Source organism: Triticum aestivum, chromosome 5A, assembly GCF_018294505.1.
Source record: "Triticum aestivum cultivar Chinese Spring chromosome 5A, IWGSC CS RefSeq v2.1, whole genome shotgun sequence".
Classification (NCBI taxonomy): Eukaryota; Viridiplantae; Streptophyta; class Magnoliopsida; order Poales; family Poaceae; genus Triticum; species Triticum aestivum.
The window spans coordinates 389,492,875-389,510,000 of NC_057806.1; the positions used below are offsets into that span (position 1 = coordinate 389,492,875).

Here is a 17,126-nt window from a genome sequence, read left to right on the forward strand (position 1 = left end):
AACTCTTTGCTCTACTGGTCGGGGTGAAGATACCCCGAACAACCCCCTCAAAGGATTATGTTCCATAGTAACAAGTGACAGTAAATTTCAGCACACTATATAAATTTTTACTTACCAAATTCCACCTACCAAAGGCTCTTCACTCCCCGACAACGGCGCCAGAAAAGAGTCTTGATGACCCACAAGTGTAGGGGATCTATTGTAGCCTTTTCGATAAGTAAGAGTGTCGAACCCAACGAGGAGAAGAAGGAAATGATAAGCAGTTTTTAGTAAGGTATTCTCTCCAAGCACTGAAATTATCGGTAACAGATAGTTTTGTGATAAGGTAATTTGTAACGAGTAGCAAGTAATAAAAGTAAATAAGGTGCAGCAAGATGGCCCAATCCTTTTTGTAGCAAAGGGCAAGCCTGGACAAACTCTTATATAAAGTAAAGCACTCCCGAGGACACATGGGAATTATCGTCAAGCTAGTTTTCATCACGTTCATATGATTCGCGTTCAGTACTTTGATAATTTGATATGTGGGTGGACCGGTGCTTGGGTACTGTCCTTACTTGGACAAGCATCCCACTTATGATTAACCCCTATTGCAAGCATCCACAACTACAACAGAAGTATTAAGGTAAACCTAACCATAACATGAAACATATGGATCCAAATCAGCCCCTTACGAAGCAACGCATAAACTAGGGTTTAAGCTTCTGTCACTCTAGCAACCCATCATCTACTTACTACTTCCCAATGCCTCCCTCTAGGCCCAAACAATGGTGAAGTGTCATGTAGTCGTCGTTCAGATGACACCACTAGAGGGATGACAACATACATCTCATCAAAATATCGAATGAATACCAAATTCACATGACTACTTAGAGCAAGACTTCTCCCATGTCCTCAGGAACAAACATAACTACTCACAAAGCATATTCATGTTCATAATTAGAGGGGTATTAATATGCATAATGGATCTGAACATATGATCTTGTACCAAGTAAACCAACTAGCATCAACTACAAGGAGTAATCAACACTACTAGCAACCCATAGGTACCAATCTAAGGTTGGGATACAAAGATTGGATACAAGAGAGGAACTAGGGTTTGAGATGAGATGGTGCTGGTGAAGGTGTCGATGGAGATTTACCCCCTCCCAATGAGAGGATCGTTGGTGATGACGATGATGATGATTTCCCCCTCCCGGAGGGAAGTTTCCCCGGCAGAACAGCTCCGTCGAAGCCCTAGATTGGTTTCGCCAAGGTTCCGCCTCGTGGCGGCGGAGTTTCGTCCCGTGAGCTTGCTTATGATTTTTTGCTCGATGAAAGACTCCATGTAGCCAAAGATGGGCATCGGAGGGCCACCAGGGGGCCCATGAGGCAGGGGCGCGCCCAGGGGGTAGGGCATGGCCCCCACCCTCGTGAACGGTGGGTGGCCCCCCTCTGGTACTTCTTTCGCCCAATATTTTTTATATATTCTGAAACGTGCTCCCGTGAATTTTCATGACTTTTGGAGATGTGCAGAACAGGTCTCTAATATTTGCTCCTTTTCCAGCCCAGAATTCCAGCTGCCGGCATTCCCCCTCTTCATGTAAACCTTGTAAAATAAGAGAGAATAGGCATAAGTATTGTGACATAATGTGTAATAACAACCCATAATGCAATAAATATGGATACAAAAGCATGATGCAAAATGGACGTATCAGTCGCCCACCTCAAAGGAGCACTCTGAGCGATGCTGATCCGCCTGTTTCTTGAAGCAATGTTGGGCGTAAAGAATTTGCTCTCGCAGACACGCCTTGTGCAGTCCCCAGTCCCAGGGCTTGCCGTCGATCTTGGGCACCGTCTTGTCGTCCCAGAGAGTCATGGCGCCCAGGTTGGGTTCAACGCCATATAGAGCTTTGAAGGGGTGCATTTGATCGAGGAGTGGAACGACGAGTTGTACCGGAATTCTGCTGTAGGTAGCCAGCAGCGCCATTGCCGGGGCGAGTCGTGCACGGCGCAATGCAAGTACATCTCCATGCACTGGTTGACGCGTTCGCTCTGGCCATCCATCTGGGGGTGGTAGGCAGTGGAGAAGTGTAACTTGGTGCCCGCACTGGCGAAGAGTTCGCGCCAGAGTGCGCTGGTGAAGACGCGATCGCGGTCCGAGACAATGGAGCTGGGGATGCCGTGCAGCTTGACGATCTGATCCCAAAAGACCTTGGAGACCCGAGGAGCCTTGAATGGGTTTCGAAGCGGAATGAAGTGCACTGATTTGGTCAGCCTGTCCACGACCACCATGATGGAATCGAAGCCCTCTAAAGATGGTAATCCTTCCACGAAATCCATGGTGAGGTCGCGCCAGGGAGCCATTGGCACGGGCAGGGGCGTGAGCGTGCCCGCCGGCTTGGATTGCTCGTGTTTGGCATGTTGACACATGGGGCACTGCCGCAGGTAGTCGGAGACGTCGGTCTTCAATCCGTCCTAGACGAAAAGTTTCTTGATGCGCTGGTAGGTGGCTGTAGCGCCGGAGTGACCACCGAGCATGCTGTTGTGCAGAGCACTGATGATCTTGGTGCGCAGAGTCGTGTTCTTGCCGATCCACAAGCACTCCTGCTTGCGGATGAGCCCCTTGTAGAGCTTGTAGCCATCATCGTCGGGGTTGTGGATCGCGAGGCGCGCCAGGCGATCCTGTGCATCGATGTTCATGGCGTAAGAGTTGGCCACCTCTTGCACCCATGCTGGCTGGCAGATGGAGAGCGCGTCGAGATTCAGGGTCGCGCCCACTAGAGAGAGAGCGTCCGCAGCTCCATTTTCACTGCCGCGTCGGTAGCAGAACTTGAATTGAAGTCCCACCAGCTTGGCCATGGCCTTGCGTTGCAAGTCGGTGGCGAGCTACTGATCTTGCAAGTTGCAGAGACTTTTGTGATCCGTGACAATGGTGAAGGGGCCCCTCTGCAAGTACGTGCGCCATTTCTCGACGGCCACCATGACGGCGATGAACTCCTCATACGCCGACAGCTTCTGATTGCGCACGCCCAAGGCATTGCTGAGAAACGCCACCGGGTGTCCTTCCCGTGCCAGCACCGCGCCAACGCCGTTGTCGCACGCGTCCGTCTCGATCACGAATGGGCGTGTGAAATCTAGGAGCGCGAGCACAGGCACGGTCACCATTGCGTGCTTGAGGAGATCGAACACCACCTGCGCTTTCTCTGTCCACTCGAAGCCCTTCTTGGTGAGCAAACTTGTGAGCGGCTTGGCGATGATGCCGCAGTGTGCAGTGAACTTGCGGTAGTAGCCGGTGAGGCCGAGGAAGCCGCGGAGCTCGGTGGTAGTTGAAGGAGTCAGCCATGCCACCATAGCGTGTGTCTTCACCGGGTCTGTGGCGACGCTGGCCTTGGAAATGATGTGGCCGAGGTAGGAGATGTCGTCTTGAGCGAAAGAGCACTTGGACTGCTTGGCGTACAGTTGGTGCTCGCGAAGCAGAGCGAGCATGAGACGAAGATGCTCCAGGTGCTCCTCCAGAGTTTTGCTGAAGATCAAAATGTCATCCAAAAATATGATCATGAACTTACGCACATACTTGGCGAAGATTGCATTCATCAGGCACTGGAACATTGCCGGTGCGTTCGTCAGCCCGAACGGCATGACCTTGAAGTGAAAGTGGCCATGGTGTGTCTTGAACGCCGTCTTCTCTTTGTCGCCTGTGCGCATGCGTATCTGGTGGTACCCAGCGCGGAGGTCCAGCTTGGAGAAGAAGGCTGCTCCAGCTAGCTCGTCAAGCAATTCGTCTACGATGGGCAGGGGAAATTTGTTCTTGACCATGGCGTCGTTGAGCCGGCGGTAGTCGATGCAAAAGCTCCAGGTGCCGTCCTTCTTCTTGACGAGCAGCACGGGTGCAGCGAACGGGCTCATACTGTGCTCAATGACACCCGACTGGAGCATCTCGTGGACTTGGCGCTCGATCTCGTCCTTCTACAGGGGCGAGTAGCGGTACATGCGCGAGTTGGCGGGGCGCACGTCGTCCACCAGGGTGATGGCGTGATCATAGCAGTGGTGAGGAGGCAGGCCCTTGGGTTTGGCGAACACGTCAGCGAAGTCCGTCAGAATGCTCTGACCACTTGGTGGAATTTTGGTTGCGGGTGGCTCGAGTGCGCGGGGCTAATCCAGCACGGCCATGTACCAAATGTCGTTGCCGGCTTGCAATTTGCACAATTTCTCTGGCTTGATCTCCTCCACCTGCTTGTGCTGCTTCGATCGAACACCTTGCAGGGTGATCATGGCGCCGTGGTGCTTGAAGGTCAGCGTCTTGTCGAGCCAGTGGCAATTCATCGGACTGAACTGCTCCAACCAGTCCATGCCGAGCACGCCGTCGTAAGCTCCCAACTCCAGTTGACGCGTATCTGTGGTGAAGGTGTGGCCTTAATCCACCAGTTCAGCCCTTGCACCATGCTGTTGCAGGTCATGCGCTCGCCGTTGGCCACATGGACCTCCACCGCGGGCATAGGAATAGTTGGAGTGTGCACGCGCTCGGCGAACGCCTTGGAGACGAAGCTGTGCATGCTCCCTGAGTCCACCAAAAGCAACATGACTTGATTGCCGACGAGCGCACGCAGACGAATGGTGCGCGACGACTTGGTGCCGGCGACCACATGGGTGGAGAGCATGCAACAATCGGGCGCAGGGTCTTGATCAGCTGGTGCGTCGAGCAGGTCCAGGGTGTGCACCGCATCGTCACTAAGCACTTCTCCATAGTTGTCGACTTGAATCGTGAGCAGTTGCGTGGCCGTCTTACATCGATGGTCACGGGAGTAGCGCTCACTGCATTTGAAGCAGAGCCCGTTGGCGCATCGGTGCTCTCGTAGTTGCCGCTCACGCGCCAGGTCGTCATTGGGGGCGGCCGCGCCGCCTGGCCATGGCGCCCCCACGGTGCTGGGAGGAAGTGGCAGCGGCGGCGGTGGTGGTGGTGGTCGCCCTGCCGGAATGATCCGTGCTCGAGCATGTTGCATGCCCGCCTCTTCTTCTATGATCCGGGCCAACACCGCTGCACGCGTGATGCTTGACGGCTCCTGAAGGCGGACCGCAGCCGGCAGATCGTCGCGCAAGCCCAACAGGAATTGGGTGATGAACAACTTGGGGTTGAGCGACGCATCGAGGGCGAGAAGGTGATACATGTGGGTCTCGAACCCCGTCCTATACTCGGAGACGGTGCCGGTTTGGCGAAGTTGCAGCAGTTTATGCATTTCCATCTCAAATTCGTCTGGTGCGAATTCGTTGATGATGGCCGCGGCGAACTCCTCCCACGTCGGCGAGCGATGTGTTTGTCGGTACGCCTAGTACCAGTGCGCGGCGTGGCCGTCGATGTAGAGCAAGGCGGTGGTCACCCAGATATGCGGAGGAACGCGATAGAGGTCGAAGTAGGTGATGCAGCGGTCAATCCAAAGGCTGGGCACGTCGCCGTCGAAGTGCGGAAAGTCGTGCTTCGGCGGCTTGACCGTGTACTCCTCGCGCTGCCCGGTGCATGCGTCGCGGCCCGCCATGAACGCGTTCGTCTGCCCCACGCCCACGTACGACAGTGTGTGCTGCGTGGGTAGCAGAGGTGGGTCATTGTTAGCGAGGCGGACGGCTGGGCCTTGAGGATGAGATCCGCAGACGTGCTCCAGCGACATCATCGCAGAGGCCTGGGTGTCGCTGTCGTGGTGGTCGGCGGTGTGCGGTAGGTGGCGCTTTGCTGCTGACGGCGAAGGTGGGAGCTCGCGCTGCTGCCGAACCTCGTCGACGTCATCTTGGGTGAGGTCCAGCTTCTTGCGGATGTGCGCCAGATCTGCAGAGACTTGCGTATTGAACGCGATCTGGGCCTCACACTGCTTGTTGCCCGCAAGCGTGGTCTCATCGAAGCGCTTCAAGAGCTCCCGCAGCATGCTTTTGAGCTCTCCCGTGGATCCGACATGGCGGAAATGATGTGGCAAGTTTGAGCAGAAGGTTTGCTGGGAGGCGCCGTCGCCCTCGCTCCAAATCAGGCCAACCCTGCTGGGGATTTCGAGCAGATCTCGCCGGAGCAAGACTGCACCCGCAGCGGTGGATGTTACGGCTAGATCGAGAGGATTTGAGGGGCAACACAAAATAATTTGGGTGGGAAAAACCTAGCTCTGATTACCAATTGTCACGAACTCATCATTGCAAGAGGGGATCGGAGAGGGGAAGGGGATGAGATCGAGACTTGGGGAAGAGGATTCTTTCCGAGGGAGGAGGTACAGGTTAGGTGAGAAAGGTTCAGAGAATCATCATACACAACACACCCACGCCTACTGGCTCCAGCTGGCTAAATAGCCAAGCCACACTTGGCAACTTGCCTTACAGGTGGGTCCTTGCTCGCAGGCAGCGGGGCCCACCGAATCACGCGTCCACCGCATCAGCTCCTGGTGATGTCGGTGTGGCAAACTGTTCGGCTTTAGGGTGCTTTTGCTCCAGGGGACTCGTGTTGGATCACCCCGCTTTAGGAGGCTGGATTTGATAATGTTGTTCTAGATGTTCACTAGCTTGATGGGCACCAGGGTAGGGTGCCTGTTATCTTACCTGGCTTTTACTTTTGCTGCACTTGACTGACATTCCTTTTTCTTAAAGGAAATATATCATTTCATTAAAATTCAGGCACAACATGATCGTTGGCTAATAAGTTTACAATACTGCTAGGGACATCATCCACCCAAAAGCAATCCTAGGACTCATTTCTCACCCCGACTTGGGAAAGTTCATGCGCTACGGTGTAATAGACACGACTACTAAAAGAGAACTTGAAAGACTCAAAATTTGAAACACTTATCACCAGTACGCCGATCTTTGCCATATCAAACCCCTTGTTGTTCAACGCTTTCACAAGATTGGGAGCATCAGACTCTCAAAATTAATTTGGTTTGCGCCAAGTCTGATAGCCCCATCAATAGCAGCAAGGCACACCACTGCTTCAAAATGAAGTAAATCTCTCGGGTGCATAGATATTCCCGTGCCAGCAGCAGCAAAATCATCTCTGAGGACTAGAAACTGGCTCCCCTGTGTTGGCTTTCTTGCTGACATCCCACCACTCCCACACAAGATAAGAGCCCTCAGCTGGGAGGCACTATCAGCTTTCCACAATTCACCAAGCATCTCATGGGAAGAGCTGTGCTTAACCAAGATTTCCCTAAGATGACCCAACACCAGCCTGCTCCGACATTCTTTTACCTTACATTTGAGGAAAATGTGTCCGTCGTCTCATTCAACCGATGACACACTGGGCAGGCTATGTCCAGTTCCACGCCCAACCTCTGAATCTTCATCCTGTTTGCCAAACTGTTGTGAGCAAGGCGCCACACAAACATTTTGAACTTATTGGGACCCCACAACTTCTGAATTTGCTTACAGTTGAAATTTCCAGTGCTGCTCCCTTTTGTTTCCACGGGGGTAGCCATTGATCCTATTTACAGGGTAAAAGTTACTTCCCATCGCTGGAATATTTTGCTTGTGTTTTGTGGGAAAAGTGTGAATATCTTGAATGAGGCCAAAAATGGACTTCCTGGATAAAACGATGGAACTAATGTAAATTTCAGAGTAGTGATGTTGAAATCAGTTGATGAGGACAGACTGTTAGATCCTTTGGATTGGATAGGTTAGATCATTTCGGTGAACCTACCTTCTGCTTGTCCAGATGAACTCGATCCAGCGTTGGCCATGGTGAAATAGGGGCCAGTGATGGCAGAGAGATGGCGGTGGTGGTGTGCTTCCCGTGAGCACCGCGCTAACCCTAGATCGGTAGGGATTGTAGGTGGGGATTGTGGCAGCGATTAACCTTGTAAGTCGTGCCCCAGCCCCCACCTCTGTTTATATATAGCGCGGGTCACAAGGGCCCACAAACCATGGTTTGGTTGGGCGCCCCCCATCAGGGCGCGAGTCAGGGGCTCGTTCGACCTGTTGGGTTCAAACGGGAGAGAGATCAACCTAACATTCTCCCTCTTGATCTCAACTTTACTTTTAACCTTATACTTTCTAGTTTATTTGTTTCATCACATATTGGTACATAGAGCATGTTTCATCGTCACAGCTCAATTTCCTATAGGATCATTCAGCTACAACATACATTTTGTTCAGAAACAAATTCTGTTCCTTTTGGGCCTATCCAGGAATCATAAGGCTTTCCCTTAAACCCATGCCGGCTAAGTGTTCCTTGAACACATTGGGTGGTAAGCCTTTCGTTAGCGGATCTGCAAGCATATCCTTTGTCCTTATATGCTCGAGACTTATAGTTTGATCCTGTATTTGATCTTTCACAACATAATACCTTATCTCTATTGTTTTGGCAGCATTACTCGACTTGTTGTTGTGAGCATAGAATACCGTGGGTTGGTTGTCGCAGTACATCTTTAGTGGTTTGTGAATACAATCTACCACTTTCAAGTCGGGTACAAATTTCTTTAGCCGTATCGCCTACCCTGTGGCTTCGAAGCATGCTATGAATTCTGCATACATCGTGGATGATGCAACTATCGACTGTTTGGAGCTTTTCCATGAAATAGCTCCCCCAGCGAGAGTGAAGACGTATCCTGACGTGGATTTTCTATCATCTCTCCCCCCCCCCCCCGCAAAATCTGCGTCTGGATACCCTTTTATCTCCAGGGAATCACTTCTCCTGTATATTAGCATGTAGTCCTTCGTGCCTTGCGCATAACACAATGCTTTCTTTACCATCTTCTAGTGCTCCATGCCTGGATTCTCTTGATATCTACCGAGTACCCCGGTGATAAAAGCTAAGTCAGGGCGAGTGCACACTTGTGCATACTGTAAGCTGCCAACTGCCAAATCATATGGTACTGCTTTCATTTGATCGATCTCGTACTGGTTCTTGGGACATTGGATTTTCCCAAAACTATCGCCCTTGACTATTGGAGAAGGTGTGGCTTTACTCACATGCATATTATACTTTTTAAGAACCTTTTCTATATATGCTTTCTGCGATAGTCCTAAGACTCCATTCTTCCTATCTCGGTGAATTTCTATGCCCAAAACATATGATGCTTCACCAAGATCTGTTATGTCAAAATTTGAGGATAAGAACTTCTTTGTTTCTTGTACTAGACTAACATCACTACTAGCAAGCAAGATATCATCCACATACAAGATTAGGAAAATATATTTCCCATTTTTAAACTTTGCATAAATGCAGTTATCCTCAATATTTTCTTTAAATCCAAAACTTTAAATCGTTTGATTAAACTTTAAATACCACTGTCTAGAGGCTTGCTTTAATCCATAAATGGATTTCTTCAAGCGGCATCCCATATTTTCCTTGACTTCCATGATAAAACCCTTAGACTGTTTCATGTAGACATTTTCTTTTAAATCACCATTCAGAAATGTTGTCTTAACATCCATTTGATGTAACTCTAAATCAAAATGAGCAACTAATGCCATTATGATTCTGAAGGAATACTTACATGAGACTGGAGAAAATGTCTCATTGTAATCTATCCCTTCTCTTTGTGTAAATCCTTTTGCCACGAGTCATGCTTTATACTTTTCTACATTCCCTTTAGAGTCATACTTAATTTTGTAGACCCATTTGCAGCCTACTGTTTTGGCTCCTTTAGGAATTTCCTCTAAGTCCCAAACATCTTTGGAACTCATCGATTTCATCTCGTCTTCCATTGCCTTCATCCACTTCGATGAATGAGGGCTTCTCATGGCTTCTTCATATGAAGTGGGATATTTTTCCATATGAACCATTTCTGTGTTATAAACTTCAAAGTCAATAGAAATAGCTGACTTTTTCTTGGTCTTGTAGACCTTCTAAGGGCCTCACTTTCTGGCACATTCTGTGCCTCAACTTCTAGCACTTCTTCTAAAATTTGTTGTTGCACCTCCCTTTCATGCTCAACAACGGGTTCAGTCGGCTCCTAACGGACAGGTTCCGGGTCTACTCCCATAGTTGTCATGGATAGTGTTGCAATTGGTAGTGAGAAAAATGGCTCCTGAATCATCGGATTAGGTGCATGCACCCACTTCTCCTCAAGATCAATTTTCCGAGCTACCAAGCTCCCCCTCATCATTTCATCCTCTAAGAAGACTGCATGTCTTGTTTCTACAAACTTTGTATATCTGTCTGGGTAGTAGAAACGAAAACCTTTTGATCTATCTGGATAGCCAATGAAGCGGCAACTTACTGTTTTGGGATGTAACTTTGCAATGTTTGGGTTAAACAGTTTGGCCTCAGTAGGGCACCCCCACACCCTGAAATGTTGTAGGGAGGGCATCCTTCCTGTCCATAGCTCGTACGGTGTTTTGGGCACCGACTTGCTTGGTACTCTATTGAGAATGTGAATGGCGGTTTTAAGCGCCTCCATCCATAATCCCAATGGCAAGTTGGAATAACTCATCATGCTGCGCACCATATCCATAAGTGTACGGTTGCGCCTTTCAGCTACTCCATTTTGCTGAGGCTCGCCCGACACTGAATACTGGGCTACTATGCTAGTCTCTTGCAAGAACTTCGCAAAAGGTCCAGGGACTTGGCCATATGGAGTGTGCCAACCGTAGTACTCTCCCCCACGGTCGGACCTTACTATCTTTATTCTTTTATCATGTTGATTTTCAACTTCAGCTTTGAATATTTTAAATTTATCCAACGCTTCAGATCTTTCTTTGATTGGATAAATATAACCATAGCGAGAGTAATCATTTGTGAATGTTATGAACGAGTCATATCCATCCACACTTTTCACAGGAAATGGTCCACAAATGTCAGTGTGGATGATTTCTAGTGTGCTTGTGCTATGGATTGCACCTTTTTTTGATTTGTTTTATATACTTTCCTTTAATGCAATCTACGCATTGTTCTAAGTCTGAGAATTCTAACGGAGGAAGAATTTCACTTTTGACTAACCTTTCTATTCTCCCCTTCGAAATATGGCCCAAGCAACAGTGCCATAATTTCGACGAGTCAAATGTTCTCTTTCTTTTCTTTTGTTCTTTATTCGACACGGAAACATGTACTTTCACATTGCGAACGGAATAAACTTTTTCACGAAGTGATAACAAATAAAGCTCATCATGTAGTAAAGCATCACCCACATAAGCATTATTATACCATATGGCACACTTGCCGTGTCGAAAATAACACTCATAATTTTCTTTGTCCAAACATGAAACACTAATTAAGTTTCTATTACATGAAGGAACATAAAGAAAATCTCTAATTAGAAGCTTGAATCCATCAGCTAACTCCAAGGAGATGTCGCCGACAACTTCAACTTCCGCTTGAATTCCATTTGCTACTTCAATTCCTCTTTCTCTTCTTAGCGTAGTCCGGGTCGAATGGAATCCCTTGCTTTGCGATTAAGGACTTCAGCCAAACAGGGCAGTCTTTCTTGTAATGCCCGGTCTTCTTACAGTGGAGACAAGTGTCTTTATCCACTGGGAAAGGCTGTTGCTGAAGCTGATGCTGATAGGGAGCTTTTCCTTGGGGCTTTGAAGGAGAACTTTTGTTGTTTTGATTGTAATTCTTTTTCTTTTGATCCTTCACATAGTTGAGTGAACCACCATGTGAGGCTTTGAGTCCGTCCTCTTCTTGGACACACATTGCTATTGTCTTTTCAATGTCCCATATTCCAGGTGACATATTGTAGTTCACAACAAAAGTTTCAAACTCCTTTGGCAGTGAAGCCATGACCAGGTGGACCAGGAGCTTTGGTTTGATCTCCAAATCCTCATCCATGGTCTTTAGCTTTTCTGCCATATTGCTCATCCTAAGGATGTGCTCTCTTATTCCATGACTACAACCTGTGTAGCGTTCTGTCACCAGTTGTTCTAACACCTGGGTGGCATATATCTTTGAAGAGCCAGTGAACTGACTCTTTATCTTTGTAAGCAACTCCCCTGCGGAAGTGCACTCTGCAATGGAGCCCACAATGATGCTCTCACTTGTATTCTTTATAAATGCCATGCACTTTTTGTTTGCATTGGTCCACTTTTGGTTTTCTATGATGTATGACATCTCCAAAGGAGCATAATCTCCCCTCTTTTTAGCCCACGTAGCATCATCATCAGTGGCCTTTCTTACTGGTTCTGTAGGTCTGACCGGCTGTGGTTCATCCAGAACCCAGTCCAGATCAGCACAGACAAATGCCAGTTCAACTTTCTTCCTCCACTCAGTGTGATTGTCACCTCTGAGTGTCGGAACATCTTTTAGGCAACTCATCAAGTGAAAGCCTCCTGAAATCACAATTTAAGTGACATCAGTATAACAATCATATGCATTAATCTAATGTTGGTCAAAATAAACATACAATTGTCTATGCAATTAAATCTATATTATCGTTGGGCAAAATATTAGAAATAAATGCACCTTTAAATTTCAATAATAAAACATGATCGTGTTATTAATAATATTGGTCATAAAACTAACATATTCATATTCATTCTAATAATCACTTTAACATGCTCTTAAAAACATAATTCTATCTAAACTTTTATTTTCTTTGTAAAAGAGCACTATTAATTACTTATGCAGCGGAAAAACATGAATAAAAAATCATGAACTTTTTATTATTTATAGAAACTTTTCTTTGACCAAATAAAAATTCATGAACTTTATTATTTTCTTTTTAAAATTCATGAACATTTCATTTTCTGGTTACTTTTATATTTTCTAAAACAAAAATAGCAACAGTGAAGCCTAGCACACGCGGCCCACAGCGGAAAAGGAACGGCCCACGGCCTGTCTACTACGCACCGCGGCGCGGCAGCCGGCCTGGGCGGCCCGCAGCTGCAATTTCAGCCCAGCATGCAGCTGCGCCCGCCTCTACTTTTGGCCCGGCAGCCTAGCGGGTTCTAGGGTTTACTTGTGGCCATTGGATCAGATCCAACGGTCCAGCGCGCGGATCGTTTGATCAAGACCAGCTAGTGACGCAACCACGACGAAACCCTCGCTCCTTTCCCCCTGCTCGCCGCTCTCATTGTCTCTCGTGCCTGGAGCGAGTGCGGCCACCAACGGCAGGCAGTCCGGCCGCCGGCGACGGGGTCGAAGACCACCGCGCCGCACGTGCCTCATGCTCGCTTCTCTTTCATCCCGTTCCCCCTCTCTTTTCTTCTTATTTCTTCCTGTTGCAGAGTGGGCGGGGCCCGTGATCCAATCTTTCCCCGCAGCGGTAGTCGACGGGGCGGCTCTGCGAGCTGGCGACAGTTGCCGATGGCCCGTCTGTGCCACGTGCCGCACTCTCCTCCCCCGCGAACTTTCTCCACCACTAGCGCCTCCTCTGTCCAATGTGGACGACAATTGTGGCGGAGCTTTCGGACGGCGGCGCCGTGGCCTTCCCCCTCGCCGGCTGCGCGTCCACCTCTCGGTGAGCGCGTCGCCGTCGAGCGGTTTGGTCGCGGTGCCCTTTGCCCCTCATGGGGTGGTGTTCTTCTTCCCCGCACCTCGGCTTGCCGATGCGTGTGGGGATCAAGAGGAACGGCGCGGCCGGAGCGGCGGCGCAACTTTTTTTTTTTAGATTTCTTTGCCCTGTCTATGGTTCTTGGGGGAGGGGATTTCTTTCTGTGATTTCTTTTCTACCGAAGATCTTAGCCTTGCATGGCTCTAATACCATTGTTAGATCCTTTGGATCGGATAGGTTAGATCATTCCGGTGAACCTACCTTCTGCTTGTCCAGATGAACTCGATCCAGCGCCGGCCATGGTGAAGTAGGGGCCGGTGATGGCAGAGAGATGGCGGCGGTGGTGTGCTTCCCGTGAGCACCGCGCTAACCCTAGATCGGTAGGGATTGTAGGTGGGGATTGTGGCAGCGATTAACCTCGTAAGTCGTGCTCCACCCCCACCTGGTTTGGTTGGACGCCCCCGATCAGGGCACGAGTCAGGGGCCGTCCGACCCGTTGGGTTCGAGAGAGATCAACCTAACACAGACTTGTTTCACATGGTGTTGTTTGGTTTAGGCCAGGGTTATGCTCTTATTTGGACCAGCACATGCAGAAGCAGGTGTCATTTTGTAATGGAAGTAAGTTGTCTTCTTTGAATACTAGTGTATGTGAGTGAGTGCTAAAGGGATTTGAAATGTGACTTGTTCTTGACATAAATGCCATTTTCGTCTCCATTGGAGACTGATGGATTCTATTCTCTTCCTCATCAACTTGGGTGAAGCTTTTTTTAAGGAGGGTCAGGCCCGGCCTCTGCATCAGAATGATGCATGCAGCCATACTATTCTTCCTCATCAACTTGTGTGAAGCAGACCATACCATTCGCGAAGAAGGAAACTGCGGCATCCTTTGTGGACTTAACTCTTTAGAGATTCTGGTATACTCCTATTTGAAGATGAATTCTGGTACTAGGATCTAGTTTGAAGAATTTTTCTACTCCCTCTGATCTAAAATTGTACTAGAGCTGCGACAATTAATTTGGATTGGAGGGGGTATTACCTTTTGTGAGCTTAAAGTGACTCTACTACTTCTTCATAGCCATCAAACTAACTTTTAATCTCAAGAATCAGTGCTGACGGAAGTACACGGGCCATTGCTTTAAGTGCGCAATCCCATGGGGTGGTGATTGGAAAGTGAAAGGCTATGGGGACAGGAAATTCTTAGCTCAATTCCCATCTCTCGCTACGCTTAGCAAAATGACTGAATATCCTTAGTTTGGTCTGAAGGGAACCAATGTGAGTGTGAAGGTTGTTGAGTGGAATTCGGCTACTAAGTTTAAATTGTTCTGTGTGTGGGTAAGAATTTACGGGATACCGGAATCTCTGCTGCATAGGGACGGTTTTGAGGAAATTGCATCTTTGCTGAGCACTGTGCAGGATGTAGACATATAAGAGTACAGAAAGTCGGACTGGTGTGATGAGTTTTAAGATGTTTATGAGATGAAAATTTCACACAGCGGGGATAGCTCAGTTGGGAGAGCGTCAGACTGAAGATCTGAAGGTCGCGTGTTCGATCCACGCTCACCGCAATCCAACTTCTTTTGCTTACGGCCTAATCTTTTCTTCAGGCAGGTTCAGTAGCACTATTTGCTAAGCGAGGGAGCTAAACTAGCTTAAACTTTTAACAGTGGCCGTATTTAATTTGTCTTTTTTCACCTGCTGCCTTGTTGGACATTGTACTATCACTTCTCAATCTGCATGCATATCAAAGGTAGTTTTTTATATTGTACAACATGATACAAAACAATGTCAAAGGTTGTGCTTGCCAGTTTAACTATGTCGAATTGCACGGATGAACAGAGACCGTGGGCAGAATTCGAGATCAACATCACAACAGATGCAAGAGCAATCTACCAGGCAGCGGTGCACACAACTATTGGCAATGGCAACACGACCCTATTCTGGGAAGACAGATGTCTTCATGGCAACAGAATACAAGATGTGGCACCAAACATCTATGGCATGGTGGTCCCCAGGACAAGGGCCTCACGAACAGTACGACAAGCCCTTCATGAAAATACATGGACAACGGACGTTGGGCCTAATCTTGGCCTAGCTAACATTGAGGAATACATACATCTTTGGGGAAGAGTGACAGAGGTGGAACTAAATAACGAGAGGGAAGACAACATCTGCTGGGCCTGGGAAGCCAATGGATCCTACTCGATTCGATCTGCGTACGCGGCACGTTTCATAGGACGAGAGGTGGCAGCATATGCGGATTTTGTATGGAAGCAAAAGGCGCCCCTACAGTGTCGTTTCTTTGCGTGGTTGGCGATGCGAAACCGCTGCTGGACTTCGGACCGCTTGGCTCGACGAGGTCTCCCACATCAAGCCACGTTCCCCTTCTGCAACCAACAGATTGAAACAATCAACCACATACTCCTCACTTGCGTTTTCATGAGGACATTATGGCTATGGATTTGGAGTGCACTTGATGAGCCGAAACATGCTCCGGGGACTGAAGATGACTTGGTGGAGTGGTGCTCCACACGCATGGTGACACAATGTGCATCTAGAGACTTAAATGCAATCATCACATTAGGTTTGTGGGGGCTGTAGAAACACCGCAACGCTATAGTTTTCAACGGCGAAACACCGTCACTTCTAACGGCACTACATAGCAATGATCGCGAAGGGTGGACGTGGAGATCGGCTGGGCTGCTTAAGCGTGACATGGAGTTATTCTTTAGTGGCCTCGGTAGGCGGGCTAGCGGCGAGTAATTCCTTGTAGCGTGAGTGATTGTGGAGGCTAGAGAGCCTTGTAAATATGTGGTTGTAAAGTTGTGGAGGGTCTCTTCACCCCTTTCTTCTATAATATATGATATGCACACTCGTGCATATTCTATAAAACTATGTTGAATTGTCATTTTTTACACGTGATTTGCCAAAAACTATTTGTTGTGCTCTGCTAGTTTAACTATAGGATTTTGTCATATTTACACCTGATTGTCAACAATGATTTGTCGTGCTTGCCATTTTAAATATGTCGAGTTGTCAATTTTTTTACATGTAATTGCTAAAAAATGATTTGTTGTGCTTGCCAGTTTTAAATATGACGAGTTATCATTTTGTACATGCAATTGCCAAAGAATGATTGTTGTGCTTGTCACCTCCACTTTTAATATGATGAGTTGACATTTTTTTACATGTAATTGCCAAAAAAAGATTTTTTGTGCTTGCCATTTTTGAATATGATGAGTTGTCAATTTTTTACATGTAATTGCCAAAAATGATTTGTTTGTGCTTGCCGGTTTAACTATGTCAAGTTGCCATTTTTTACATGCAATTGGAAAAAAAGTATGGCAATTAAGTTATTTTCTATCAGGCAAGTAAGTGTTTACAAATATGACAAGTGCAATAATATGGCAAGTATGGACAAAAAAAATTGTCAAAACATGTCAATATGAGATCTAGTTTCGAAGATCTCATTGCGAGAAAGTCAATGTAAAAACAGATCATCGATTAATTAACTGTTTTGAAGATAAAACCTTTTGAATTTCAAACATTAGATGGAAGCATGGTAGAGAGAGGGGGATTTTCCGTCGCATGTCAAAGCTACTGAGAAACAGTATAACTTAGCGAGCTACAGCCTTCCACAGCGATTTGATGTTTTGAACCATCCGATCCACTCGTTTAACGCCGCAGATCGTTCTGTTACACAGCGCACCTTTTCACCGGTCGCCCCGCTCATCCAGGCTTGCCCAACGTTATCGG

The 17,126-nt window shown here is 47.9% G+C and overlaps 1 non-coding gene across 1 annotated transcript; it reads left to right on the forward strand.

The window, feature by feature from the left end:
- The first annotated feature begins 14,865 nt into the window (after positions 1-14,865).
- On the forward strand, positions 14,866-14,938 carry TRNAF-GAA (transfer RNA phenylalanine (anticodon GAA)). The gene has a single exon. It is a non-coding gene; the product is annotated as a tRNA-Phe (tRNA).
- The last annotated feature ends 2,188 nt before the right edge of the window (positions 14,939-17,126 follow it).